The sequence below is a fragment of the Pelodiscus sinensis genome, chromosome 8 (genome assembly GCF_049634645.1).
Source record: "Pelodiscus sinensis isolate JC-2024 chromosome 8, ASM4963464v1, whole genome shotgun sequence".
NCBI classification, from domain to species: Eukaryota; Metazoa; Chordata; order Testudines; family Trionychidae; genus Pelodiscus; species Pelodiscus sinensis.
In genome coordinates, this window is record NC_134718.1 from 72570265 (window position 1) to 72584508 (window position 14244).

The window sequence follows — 14244 nt, forward strand, 5'->3', positions numbered from 1 at the left end:
TTGGAACATTTTGTACATAGGACAGAGAGATTTTGTTCCACGTTTTACTTTACTGAACTGCTGAGGCTGCATGTCAAGCCGAGGAAACACTTGAGAAATAGAGAAAGTTGTAATCTGGAGTGAGACCTCCTTGAGTTTATGTAAACCCAAGTGGTAATTACAGTATATTCTTGTAACAGTCACCCTGAAATAATTCTTATAACTAGCAGCGCAGTTTATATAAAATCAGTCTTCCAGTAAAACGTTTTCCTGGAAGCGTCAGCATTCTAGGAGTAGAGCCAAATCAGCTGTCCTTTATCATCCTGCAGTCCCTCCCAGAAGGCCAGTGCACTGGATAGTTAAGAGATGGTATGAAATCACCTACTCCTAGTCCAGTTCCCATACAGGAAGCAGGGCAGCACTATTTCACAACTTGCCATATGTTTTCTAGTGCTTTGTCCAGTCACGTTTGCAAGATCTAACAGCATGGGGGTGGGGGCACTACGAAATGAAAACAGATCCATTTTTACAGGCTGCTGTGAATCACAACTCCAGAATTACAGATGAAGATCGAACATGGAAATGAAAGTAAAAGGAGAGTTAAATGACTTAAAAAAAACCCCTCTGAAACACATACATATTGAAATTTTGACATTTGCAGCACAGAACCTGAGATTTTCATTTAATAAATTCCCTTTTAGCTAAATTAGGCAAAGTAGACTCGGAGGAGAAGTCTGCACTGAAGAAACTACAGCAAAATTTAAATGTCTCTTTAAAATAAAAATATGCTGCCTTTAAAATAACCTAAGAGCAATTCAAGCCAATAATCCCCCTGTGCATTTTTTTCATCCTAAATTTAAAAGAAATACTTTGCACTTCTATTGTACAGTTCACCTGTAGATTCAACAACTCTGTCCAAAACCACACTACCACAGTCTAGCTGGTAGACTATGGCACTAATTTTCAGAACATGCCTGCCATCAAACATGGTGTAGAATGCAGCTGTACTCTCACAAGGAACCCCACCAAAGAAGTTTAAGTGAGGAAGGAAAAAAAGGAAACTGTCAAGGTTAGTGCAGAAACAAAACACCCACAAAACCTAACCAGTAAAAGGGCACTACACCAGCAGCACATATTAACAGAAGGTAAAACTAACCAATTTGTTGATGTGTTACTAAAAATAGAACTACACCAGTAAGTGATGTGTTTTCAAATATGCAGCATAAGAGGTAAAACACCAGACACATTCTTGGTATTTATTGAGGCTAACCGGTTCACTGGATACGCTGTATTTTCTATTCCTTCATTTCGTTTTGTTTTTTTAAACCAGGTGATATTTTAATTTCTTTGAACACACCACTTGGACCAAATAGAGTGTGTGTCAAGGAAACCCTGTGAGCTATTTTCTCTTAAAGACGACAGTCTATTCTGGATTCAAGGAACAGGTGAGTATCAGTATTAAAGTATTTCCACACCTCCTACCAAACCAATCAAAGTCAGCACCCACCACAAAAGCCATACTTCTTGCTTCAAATCCTCAAGCACACGCGTCCACGGAGCAATGTCGTGTCTAAAAGAAAAGCTTTCTGGGGCGCCAAATGCAGCAGAAAGAGCCCCACTCTGTTTCTTCCATAAGAAGAGATCCCAGAAGTTGTGTGTCCTGTAAAGGGATTTTTACGCATGTGCTGAAATACAAAACACAGCGGAGCACAGCTTCATGGAAACTCAGACCAGCAAGCTACTCTCCCTCAATCTGAACCGGAGCAGAAGCTATGAAAAGAGAAGAGCAGCCCAGCTGTACAGCTCCGAACGGATACAAAACTTCGCATTCGCATCTGCGTCCCTAGCTGCAAAAACGAGTCGCAGATACCTACACCCACGGACATGAATACCCAGGGATATAAAGTGGATCTTGGTGGATTTACAGGGCTCTACCTACACTTAACAGAAAGAGAGGGCTGCTTGTCTTGCTAGCTTTCCAAGGCAGCAGGACCTTCTGCCAGACAGACCTCCCAAGCAGCTTGGCTGCAAGTCATTGCTTTCTCCACTTTCAACCCTGCTGCTGGCCACCTTTTGAAACCAAGTTCTTTCAATCATCAGGTACTAATACAACTGAGCAGTGTCACACAGCGCTGTGTGTTTTATGTTCTGGATTGGATGGGCTGTTTTTAAAAGGGCTAGATGCAGAAAGTAGATGTTCCATGCCTTGACAGGATGACAGGACTTCTCCACCTGTAATTTCGAAGGTGACAGTTGAATGTGCAAGTTACTCTGCTGAGCTACCAGCATTTTACATTTACATTTCTTTGACTATAGCATTCATCCCCAAATGCAATTATGGTCAAGGAAATAACTAGAAATGACACATCTCTTCCGTATCCTGAGGTCTCAACTCTTCATGCATCCCAAGCCATATCTGTCCTCCTCACTCACTTTCTTTCTCTTATTAGCCATGCAGCAACAATGCTATTGGAGAACGACCTAGATTCTTTTCAGACTCATACCAACAGAAACTGCTGATGCACTTGATTTTCAGATCACAAATTCGCAACCGTGACAAACTCTAAAGCAACATTGCCAACGGAGCAACTGTCAGACAGGCAGGAGCTGGAATCTCACACAGTTATTTTAAGAGTCTCAGAGTGTTAGTCTGTAACTTTAAAAACAACGAGTGGTCCGTGTCATTTTAAGATTTACTTTGCACCAGGATGTACATTTCAAGGAATTCAACAGCATTTATTCCAACAGATCTCTTCTGTTGAAACGATAACATTTCAAAAGAGCAAAGATTAAGAATTTGCAGCCACAACCTGTAACAAAGATATAAACTTCCCTGGATTCTCCCACTTGCTTAAGAGTTTGAAGTGGCCAAACGTACTCAAAGCTCAATTTTATTTTGGGGGATTTTGTCATAAGTTGTTCAAACCACATCATCATCCGCTGAATTCCTGCACTGGCTCCCCCTTGCCTATGAAAATCAAGTTTAATTCTAACCCCGCTCTGCACAATGCTATTTCCTTGCTTACATGTACGTACAGGTACAGCCTTGCAAATCCACTTTAAGTCCATGGGTAGCCACATCCTGACTCAGCAATCTAGGGGCTCATTTTTGCAAATATAGATGTAGATACAAATTTTGTATATAGAACGCTGCAGATCAGCAAATATCCGCTTTATAGCCGCATCCCTGAATGTGGATATTTGAGATCATTTTTGCAAATGTGGATACCAATTTTATATCCATGCAGGACTCTACTGACAGGGGGCACCTGGTGGCAGACTGAGGTGGCCCCTACTAGCGAAATATATCCCCCAACAGACGGGAGCATCATTCATGGCATTCTGTGTATTCCCACGCAGCCTGGGGCTAGGAGATAAGTGCAGTACTCTGTGAACCGAGTCCAAAGGGTTGTTGCTTCCTCACAAAGGGTCTGAGAAGGAGCTGCCCCCACCTTCTTGCTTAGGTAGTACACAGAGGTGGCATAGACTCTTAGGACCTTGACAGGTTGTCCTATCACCTGAGATAAAAAAAGATTTCAGAGCCTACACCACAGTCCCTAGTTCCAGCGATTTGGACCCCCACTAGTTCCAAACTTCACAGACCGTCAGCCCTTGGCAGCAGGTCCCACAGCCTGCCTCAGATGCATCTGTACCGTTACTGCATGAGCGCACAGGATGAAAGACCCAGACTTCCAAGTCATGATCACCTAGTCCAGAGGTCGGCAACCATTTCAAACCGAAGAGCCAAACAACATCAAAATTCAGAGCAAGTGGTCAGCAAACAGCCATGTAAGAATGCCCCTCTGCCAGCAGCTGAACTGAATCTCTCAGTCTGAAAACCCTTATTTCCCCAAGGCCTGCACATAACTCATTTCAGTAACGTGCCAGTCCCATTCCTTTCCTCTGTCAGATGAAAGATTTAAGCGACTGCCATGCCAAATCTCTGAACGTACTCTTGTTGGAATTATGTGATTTAGGGCATTCAGGCAAGGACCATATCTTTATTTAGCATTTGTAAACACCCTTTAGACCAGTGTTTCCCAATTTTATTTGGCCAAGGAACACTTTTAAACTTGAAAGAATTTTGTGGAACCCCTAATAAGTCTTATATATGGAGCTGAAAAAGTAGACCACAAATAAGTAAGCATAATAATAAACAAACACTAAACAAGGTCATGAGATCAACATTTAGTTTAATTGCACACATTTAAAAACAAAAATCACATTTAAAAATAAAGCTCAAAAACTAATATACATTATGTTGGCAGTTTTCAATGCAAAGAGTGGGTTTTCTTCTTTTCTTGGCAAATTCTCTTTATATTTGGTTTAATACTGGAAAGTTGGATTCGCATATCTGGCACGGCAGTCAGTCGATTTCTGGATTTGGTTTTTGTTGCTGCGTAATTCAAGAACCCAGTTTCGCACAAGTATGTGCTGGTGAAGGGTAACTAATGATGAACTGCACATCTTGATAAAGCCGAATATTCTTGACATAAGCTGTCCCAAAATGTAATCAGAGAAACATCTTTAATTTTTGTATTAATTGGCCGTCTGAAGCGAACACCAATGAAAATTGTTTTCAATAAAATTCATACATGCTTAAATATTATTTTTTAAAAATAATTGTTATTGAATGGAATTTTCTTGCGGAATCCTTATTTTCACTTTGCGGAACCCCGAGATTCCACAGAACACCATTTGAGAAACACTGCTTTAGTCTATTATTATTAAATACATTGTACTTACCTTTAAACACAGCCTTCAATTGCAGCCCTTTTCAATTATTCATTTTTGCTAAATCGTAGCCATTGAATTATTAGGCACCAAGATACTCCAAACAATGTGAATCTCTTACATTTCAAATGTCTCCTGGGCAAACACCAGGCATCTTTCTTCTTAATTAAAGTGAGAGGCACGAAAGAAAACAAACACGGGCAGGCAATACAAAGCACAGGAAGACTATTTTTATAATACGAGAATGCACACATGCAGAAAATTGTCTTGTGGAGGCAAAAATTAAAGGATTAATGCACTGTGCTCAATTGCTTTTGTGTCTAGCAGCTATTTTTAGATGAGTAGCTGTAAAGGTCACTTTCATCAGAGGAAGAATTTTCTGGGCTAAGAAGAGCAGAGCCATCAGATAGTTGCAGGTTTAAAAAGGATCTAGACAAATGCTGCTTTGCTGGTTTGGCTTTGCGCTCCCTGGAAGTTGGGTCAGAAATTGGAACAATCTCTTACCTGACCCATTTCTTCCTCCTCCTGCTTCATTAAGCTATTATTCCGGCCCAGGGTATTCGAGCGGTAATGCTGGGGTCCTTTCGGATTTCACTGGCTGTGTCTGATTGTCAAATAGCAGCAACAGGCAAGCAGGCCTCTCCCACTTCACTTGGCTACTGGCAACTCTTTCCTTGGCTGGTAACCTTGCAGAGTTTCCATTTATTGCCACCTCCAGGCTAGATTCCTTGAGTGGAGTCTACATGGGGCTACTCCTGATGGACATTCAAACTTCTGCTTGGGGCAGAATGTGCCAGTGTGTTTTAGGGATATACAGTACAACTCCAGCAGTCCGGCATCCAATGGTCCGGCACCAACTGGAACCCGGAAGTGCTCCAGGCAGTGGGACAATTGGAGCTGCTCTGTCCCCGGCTTCCCCGATTCAGCCGCTGCTGAAACTGACCAGGGGCTGACTCGGGGAAGCCGGGGGCAGAGCAGCTGGGGTGCTGCCGGGTTGGTCCCATAGCATTGTTCCTCGGCGCTGGCGCTGTAGGACCAACCCGGCAGCACCCCAGCTGCTCTGCCCCAGACTTCCCCATGTCAGCTGCTGCTGAAACTGACCAGTGGCTGACTTGGGGAAGTCTGGGGCAGAGCAGTTGGGGTGCTGCTGGGTTGGTCCCGCAGCGCCGAGGGGTGCATCCCTCCCACTCCACCCCAGACCCCTCATAGCCCCCCTTCCTATAGTCCGGCATATCTGATAATCCGGCACCCCCTGGGTCCTAAAGGTGCCGGATTATCGGAAGTTTACTGTAATAGGATAACCGTTAAAAGTTAACCGATAAGCCCACCGTTAATGGTTACACGCAGGCTCCCGCGGAGCTGGCTGCCACCCACGCTGCTGCCTCTGTATCCCGGGGAGCCGGCTGCCCTGCGGGCTTCATGTAACTGCTGACATTTTCAGTGGTTACACGATTACCAAATCACTTTTTAACATCCCAAGTCTGTTTATTTAGCAGCCCATTCCATCTTTTCTGCAAAGACTGACTGGGCCCCAGCTAGCTTCCAGGCGCAAGTCGAAGTGTTGGCTTCCCCCTATCAAGCCCTGTATACTCTGGGTTCCAGGTACATTGCAGCCTGCCTGTTTTTCAGGCTGTCCTCCAAGAGCCAAGAGTACCTGGGACACATGAGCAGGGCCAGCATTATGGGGTAGCAAGCAGAGCAATTGCCCAGGGCCCCAAACCCCAAGGGACCCTGCATAGCAGGACTTGGGCTTCAGCTTGAGCTGCAGGGCTGGGCCTCCAACACTAGAAATACTGCAGCAATCCAGTGAGAGAGCAGCATGGGGGCGGACAACACGCACGCCTTACTTTCTGCCCTGAGCCCCACCAAGTCTAATGCCATCCTTACAGATGAGCTGCTAAAATGTGGCTGCGTAGTGTTTTGACAGCAGGCTTTTTCAATGGCAGGTCCTCAAGCTTCGCAGTTCCTCCACCCTCTGGGCACACCAGAGCCAGAGCAGTAAGCTGATGGGCATGCTGAAAGGCCCAGCGATTGCTATTTTTCTGAGGGGGAGTCGGTAGAGTAAGATTCTTTTTGTATTACTGGGACGTTAATCTGGATTAGCCATACTGACAGCCCCACAACTAACAGGGGAAGTGCAACACTAGTTTTGTTTGCTATTTATTTTATAAATAGCGATTTACAATTTGATAGCACACTACAGATTGAATCTCTGTGGACCGGCACTCTCTGATCTGGTAACATCCGTGGTCCGGCATGATTTTAGTTAGCCAGACGTGGCCAAGTTTCCCATAAAGTTTGTTCATAGCTACCAGTCCTGGCTGTCAGTGTTCTGAGCTGTTATTTAGCTCTAATTTACTCCTAAATGTCTTCTAAGAATCCAGCAAGCAGTGGAAGTGTTGGTGATGCTGCTAGACAATACTGACCTCCCATGGTCTGGCAAATTCTCTGGTTTGGCACCGGTCAGCTCCCCGGAGTGCTGGACTAGAGAGGTTCAACCTGTACTTTCCAAACTGTATTAATAATCTGCTCATTAGGATTTCTATAAAAACTCTTCCTATTGAGAATGCTTTACAAACAATCCTTGTGATACCCATCTGGAGGTGGGCATATGGTGAACCTGAAACAGCCCCGCTAAGCGATTTGTTTAAAACCACAGAGAACACTGGGATTAGGAATTTCTTGCTCCTAGTTCTGTACTCAGACCTCAGGGTGTATCCAAGCCATAAACTTGAAGGTAGGTCAACTCTGAGATTAAGCTACTCAATGTCTCTAACCTTCACCCATCTGCTACCTAACCTGTCGGTCACAGATGAGCAATACATGATATTACATTGTGTGTAACTACAGAATTAGAGAGACAAAGTAAGGGAATATCTCTTATTGGACCACCTTCTGCAGGTGAGAGAGAGAGAGAAGCTTTTGAGTTTACACAGAGGCCCTTTTCAGGTCTGGGAAACAGATAAGGAGTTAACACGCTGCAAGAGACCTGTTAAAATGAACTGGGCAGGAACACATTACAGCCACAGAACAGAGGAGGGTCGGAGAGGGTGACAGACTGATCTAATGAGCTATAAATCCAGCGTTTTTATTAAGTCCATGATCTTTGGTGTCTAGCTGAGTCATGAATTTAAGTTCCTAGGCTTGATTTCAGAAGGTGTTCCTTGGAGGATGAGGAGGGGCACTTATTCTCCTGTACAGAAGCATGCTTTCTTGGCCTATTTGTAGATAACAGATTTCTTGGTGTGTTTGGGGTGGTTACTAGATCTGTAACGGTAGGGTTCTTGTACTTAGTCATCCATCGGATCCATTGCTGAAACTCGTCGTGGGATACTGAAAGTTGAGGATGGCGGGAGTGTTTCAGATGGACAGGTGGCGGTCGAAAGCACTGAGAGCGTTCAGGTAATCTGTCCAGAGGATGATGAAGATATATTGATATCTCAAGTGTATCCTCGATTTTGTGACACATTGTACAGAAATTCTCCCTCAAGATGGCCCATGAAGAAGTTGGCACATCCTAGGGCAGTGGTGGGCAATAACACAGCAGTGGTTCGCCAGCATTAGCCACTCCTGGGCCGCTGCCGCTCCATTTACTAGCGATCGCAGCTCCTGCTGGCCATGGACCACTGTTCCCCACCAATGGGAACAGCGGGAAGCAGTGTGGACCGGGGACATCACCTCCCGCTGCTCCCATTGGCCGGGAACAGCGATCCACGGCCAACAGGACCTGAGATTGCTGGGAGCTGCAGCTGTGCAGGTAAAAATGGGCTTGCCAGGAGCTAACCCGGGGGACTGGATCCAGCCTGTGGGCAGGTATTTGCCCACCCCTGTCCTAGGAGATAAGTGATGGCCGACGCTTGGCCCCCTCTTCCCACCCCGAGTATCCCTCACCCCTATTCCCCCCCGTTCTCCTGGGGCTTTCTGAATGCCATGATTAGCTGTTTGCAGCACTCTAGAGGCACTGGGAGGGCGGGGGAGGAGTAGTTTGGCAGAGCCTCCAGTGGGCAAGAGACATGGAGGCGGGGGGGGGGGGGAAGGAAGGAAGAGAGGGATCTTGCCCGCTGCTAAGCACCCATTCATTTTCCCCCATGGGTACTCAGCACCTATGTCCTGAGGAGCCATCCTAGTCCCATGGCTATTCCCATGGTTTGGATACAAAGTTGCTGTAAAACTGAACGTACAGAAGAATTGGCAACGTTTGGGGTGGAGAGCTGAATGTTGTCCACTGTCTTTAAATCTTGGTGGCAGCCAACAATGCTGTCATTAGGAGGGATGCTAGCGTACAGGGGGGTGGCATTGGCAAAGATGGTGCTCTGAGTGAGGTTGTTAAGGTTGCGCAGCTTCTAGGAGGAAGGTGATTGTGATCTGGAGGAATGGAGCCCTGTGTGTGGAGGTGGTTTGAGGATAGTGTCTCTGAGTCACAGCATTCCTTCAGGAAGAGCGCCAGGACCAGATACAACGTGCCTGCTGGAGTTCCCTTGTTTCTCAAGTGTATCTGGGGAAGCATATAGAAGGTCCCTGAGGTGGATTCCTAGGGCATGAGACTGCAGAATTTCTCTGTGGGTTGCTGGGAAAAGATCTGATACAATTCCTCGGTGCCTTGTAGGGCTGGGTAACATGTTCTGTATGGTAGGTGGTATGGGAGAGTTGACAATTAGCTTGACAACACAGAATTGGACCCCCCCATTCTACCATTAGCAGAGTTTTCAATCAACTTGATTTTTTTTTTTTAAACTGACAAACCCTCGTTATCATTCCTGGGACCAAGGGGGAGGAGAGGAATTGATTCTGACAGTGAAATACCTCTATAGCTATAGGGATCAAGGGACTCCAAACTAGGGATGTAAAATTTTGATTAATTAGCTAATCGTCAGGCTCCATGCGGCATTTCAAAGCGGCAACCTGGGGTCAGCGCGCAGCATTTCAAAGCGGCAGACCCCGGGCTCCCAGCAGGCCCCGTGCTGCACGCGGCATTTCAAAGCAGCAGCGTGGGCTCCATGTGGTGCTGCTGCTTTGAAACACCTTCTCCTCTTCCCCCCCTTGCTACCTCTATTAGAAAGAGGCAGCAAGGGAGGGAAGCAACAAGTCGACTAGTGTGTTGACTGTCCGTTAAGCATTTGCTTATTGGTTGGTTGACTAGTCGATCACATCCCTACTCCAAACCAAACCACTCAACGCCCAAACTTTTTGGATTCTTCCTCAAAAGGAACTGTTGCCCTTCCCCGTGGGACTGATGATGAGATGAACATGTGGAGACAGCTCAGCAATATGGGACACAAAAAATGGCCACACAATCCAATTTGTTTCTAGATTATTGTTGTAGTTGGAGAGTTTAAGGCCAGGAGGGATCCGCAAATCATTTAGTATGACCATGTGTATAGCTTAGGCCATCAACACCACCCAGCATGGGCACACCCAGCACCTGAAATTAGACTAAAGCCCCCAGGAGACTAGACTACAATATCCCACAGGCAAAGACAAGGAGGGATGAAAGTGTACCAGTGTCCTCACAAAGGCAGAGAGATGATTGAGATAATCCTGGCAAGTGACTTGTGCCTATACACAACAGATGAAACTAAATTCACCCCCACTAAATTCCAATCTGACATGGGGAAATTGTTTTTCCCGTGCCCACATGTGGCAACCTATTAGATCCTACACATCTGAACACAAACCAGCCAACCAAGCAGCAAGAGAAACTGCTTCATGACATCTCAATGCACTGAAGCCCTCCAACCCATCCAATGCCCCAGCTTCGTTTGTGGGTATCCCTGATGCTTCAGGAGAGGAGGAGGGAGAGCGGGAGGAAATAAATACATAAATAAATGAATAGCTTCCCAGAACATGAGCGGGGGGAGGAACCCTTTCCTGACTCTTGCTGGCAGCTGTTTGAAGCCATGAAATAGGCGCTTTTAAGACAAAGTGTGAGTGACACCTCTGTTAGGGCTCTTTTGCTTTCTTGGTTTGCTAGAGTCAGTTCAGTTTGGAATTTGCGTATTCCTATCAAACTACTCTCCAAAACCAATATGGACAGTTATGGCTGTGAACAGTTTAGTCCATGCCCCAAAAGTGCTTCTCTGATGGTGGATTAGCTACAAAAAAAAGGGGGGGGGGGGACTCTTCAGCTGGCATTACCTGGGAAATGAAACAGCAACTGCTAATGGCACTGGTTGTGAAAGGCTCGAATGGATATTAACTTCATTTACTCTTTTCATGACAGTCATAGTAGGGTTGGAAGAGACCTCAGGAGGTTAAGTCCAGCCTCTGCTCCAAGTGGGACCAACTCGAACTAAATAATTCCAGCCAGGGCTTTGTCAAACCAGGCCTTAAAACATCTACGGATGGAGATTCCATCCCCCCCCCCCAGTAACCCATCCCAGTGCTTCACCACCCTCCTAGTGAAGTCGTTTTACCTAATATCCAACCTAGACCTTCCCCATTGCAACTTGAGACCATTGCTCCTTGTTCTGTTGTCTGCCACCACTGAGAACAGCCTCTCTCCAGCCTCTTTGGAACCCCCCTTCAGGGAGCTGAAGGCTGCTATCAAATCCCTCCTCATTCTTCCCTTCTGCAGACTAAATAGGCCTAGTTCCCTCAACCTCTCCTCATAAGTTAGCTGTCCCCGTCCCCTAGTCATTTTCATTGCCATCTGCTAGACTCGCTCCAACATGTCCACATCCATTCTTTAGTGGGGAGCCCAAAACTGGATATAATACTTGAGATGTGGCCTCACCAGAGCCGAATAGAGGGGAAGCATCACTTCCCTCGACCTGCTGGCAATGCTCCTCCTAACGCAGCACAATATGTTGTTGGCTACACGGGCACATTGTTGACTCTTACCCAACTTCTTGTCTACTGTAAGCCCCAGGTCCTTTTCTGCAGAATTGCTGCTTAGCCAGTCGGTCCCCAGCCTGTAGCAGTGCAGTGGATTCTGCACTTGTCCTACTTGAACCTCATCAGATTTATTTTGGCCCAATCTTCCAATTTATATAGGTAACTGGACCCTTTCCCTGCCCTCCAGCATATCTACCTCTCTCCCCCGAGATATCATCCATGAACTTGCTGAGGGCGCAACCCATCTCATCATCCAGACCGTTAATGAAGATGTTGAACAAAACCAGCCCCTGGACTGACCCTGGGGCACTCTGCTTGATACCGGCTGACAATTAGGTAAGCTGTTGGTCACTGCCTATTGAGCCTGATGATCTGGCCAGCTTTCTATCCACCTTCTAGTCCATTAATCCAAGTCATACTTCTTTAACTTGCTGGCAAGAATTCTGTGGGAAACCATATCAAAAGCTTTGCTAAAGTCAAGATATCTGCTGTCCACCACTTTTCCCATATTCAGAACCAGTTATGTCATCATAGAAGGCTATCAGGTTGATCAGGCATGACTTGCCCTTGGTGAATCCATGTTAACTCTTCCCCATCACCTTCCACTCTTCCAAGTGTTTCAAAATGGATTCCTTGAGGATCAGCTCCATGATTCTTCCAGGGACTGAGGTGATGCTGACCAATCTGTAGTTCCCTGGATTCTTCTCCTTCCCTTTTTTAAAGACAGGCATTACAGTTTGCCTTTTTCCAATCATCCAGGACCTCCCCGATCATCATGAATTTTCTAAGACAACGGTCAATGGCTATGCAATCACATCCACCAATGTTCCTGGCTGTGTCAGTCTAAATAAAAGCACCTTGCATCTGTAAGTGTAACGTGCTAGTCATTTTGCTGTCAACATTTCTTTTACTTTCAGCCACAGGATTTATTTTAGTTATAGCAAAAACAGTACAGAGAAGTAACCCCTTCCTTCTAACCACTGTCCCTCTCAGACTCAACCAACATCACGGTTCTTTTTTCGGACTACTGGCCACCAAAGAGAGATTGTGAAACAAGCTGCTGAGGGTTAGATGAGAAATCAAAGCTTAACCATTGGCATTCACATAAAAAGCAAACTCGCGGATTTGGAGCAGCTCTGTAATGATGTAGGAATACTGTACGTTGAACTAGTTCTCGATAGAGCCCTGCAAGTCTGAGGCTATCCATGGGTATCTGCAACCATGGATGTGGATGAGGGTGTCCGTGACTTATTTTTGTGGATACAGATGCGCATACAAAATGTTGAATCAGTGCAGGGCTCTCGTTATTGGGGTGTTTTTTGTATGACTTTGTGTTTTAACTCAGGATTCTGACTGGAAAGAAAGGGAAAAAGGTGGCTCAAGATAAATCACCACTTAGCAAACACTTGAGAATTGTTAAGGGACGATGCCAGAACCAATGGATTCCAGCTCAAACTCAACAGGACATTTCAGAGGTTGAGCAACAAAGGCCAAATCTTCAACTACCACCTCTAGTTTGACTACCCTTTTTGCTGCACTATCCACTAACATAGAACAACACTGTGCAAACAAAGAAGGTTGATTAATGTACAGTATCTGCTCCCAAAATCATTTGGTGCTAGTTGCTATTGATTTAAAGTGATTCACGAATCCCTCCAAAACTCATGAATACACAAAAATGGCTGGCTGCTCTCCAGTTTCCATGTGATTTCACAGATCTCAGGAAAGACAGTGACTACATTAATTATGGCCACATTCTTTTCTCAGTATGAAGATTTCATTAGTTGTGGTCACCAATCCCTAGCTGCTGACACAGAATCATAGAAATGTAGGACAGGAAGGGACCTCAATCCGTCATTTAATCCAGTCTCCTGCACTGAGGCAGAGCTAAAAATTATCTAGTCCATCACTAATAGCTGTTCATCTAACTTCTTCAAAGATGGAGATTCCATAACCTTCCTAGGCAATTTCTTCTAGTGCTGAACTACCCATAGAATTTGGATGGTTTTCTAATGTCTAACATGAATCTCCTTTGGTGCAACTGAAATTCATTACTTCTTGTCCTGTCGTCTTTATTACAATTTTTTATGTACCTGAAGACTGTTCAGGGCCCCCACTCAGCCTTCTCTTCTGCAAATGAAACAAATCCAGTTTTTTCGGTGCTTCATCACAGGGCATGTTTCTAGGCCCGTTATAATTTTTTGTTGTGCTCCTCTGAACGTTCTCCAATTTCTCCACGATGTTCCCAAAGTATGGTGCCCAGAAATGGACACAATACTCCAGTTGAGGCATAAGCAACACAGATTTGAGCGGAAAATTTACTTCTTATGGCTTGTGTACCACACTCCTGCTAAAACGTCCAGAACGAGGTCCAATTTTTGCTCCACAGTGTTACCCTGTTGACTCATAGTAGTCTGTGATCCACTCTGACCCCTTCCTCAGCTGTCATTTCTCATTTTGTTTTTGTTTTTTTGATTGATTACTCCTTTCTAAGATCCTGCAAATTTCACTGGTTTTTCATCCTTTGGCATCAATCTACATCCGCTCGATGGAGTGTAACAGACACTGACAGATATGGCAATGTCCTGCAATAGCCTTAGGAGAGCTTATTGAATTAAGTTTGAGTACGTTTCGGGCCCACTGAAGACTGAGTGGTTTTCTTATTATTGTAGCCTGGCACTGTGTGGAACTTCTCTC

The 14244-nt window shown here is 45.3% G+C and overlaps 1 protein-coding gene across 3 annotated transcripts in view; it reads right to left on the minus strand.

Annotated features, from left to right (window-relative positions):
- WBP1L (WW domain binding protein 1 like) overlaps positions 1-14244 on the minus strand; it is a 96506-nt gene that overhangs the window by 20567 nt on the left and 61695 nt on the right. The gene's annotated exons all lie outside the window — the stretch shown is intronic.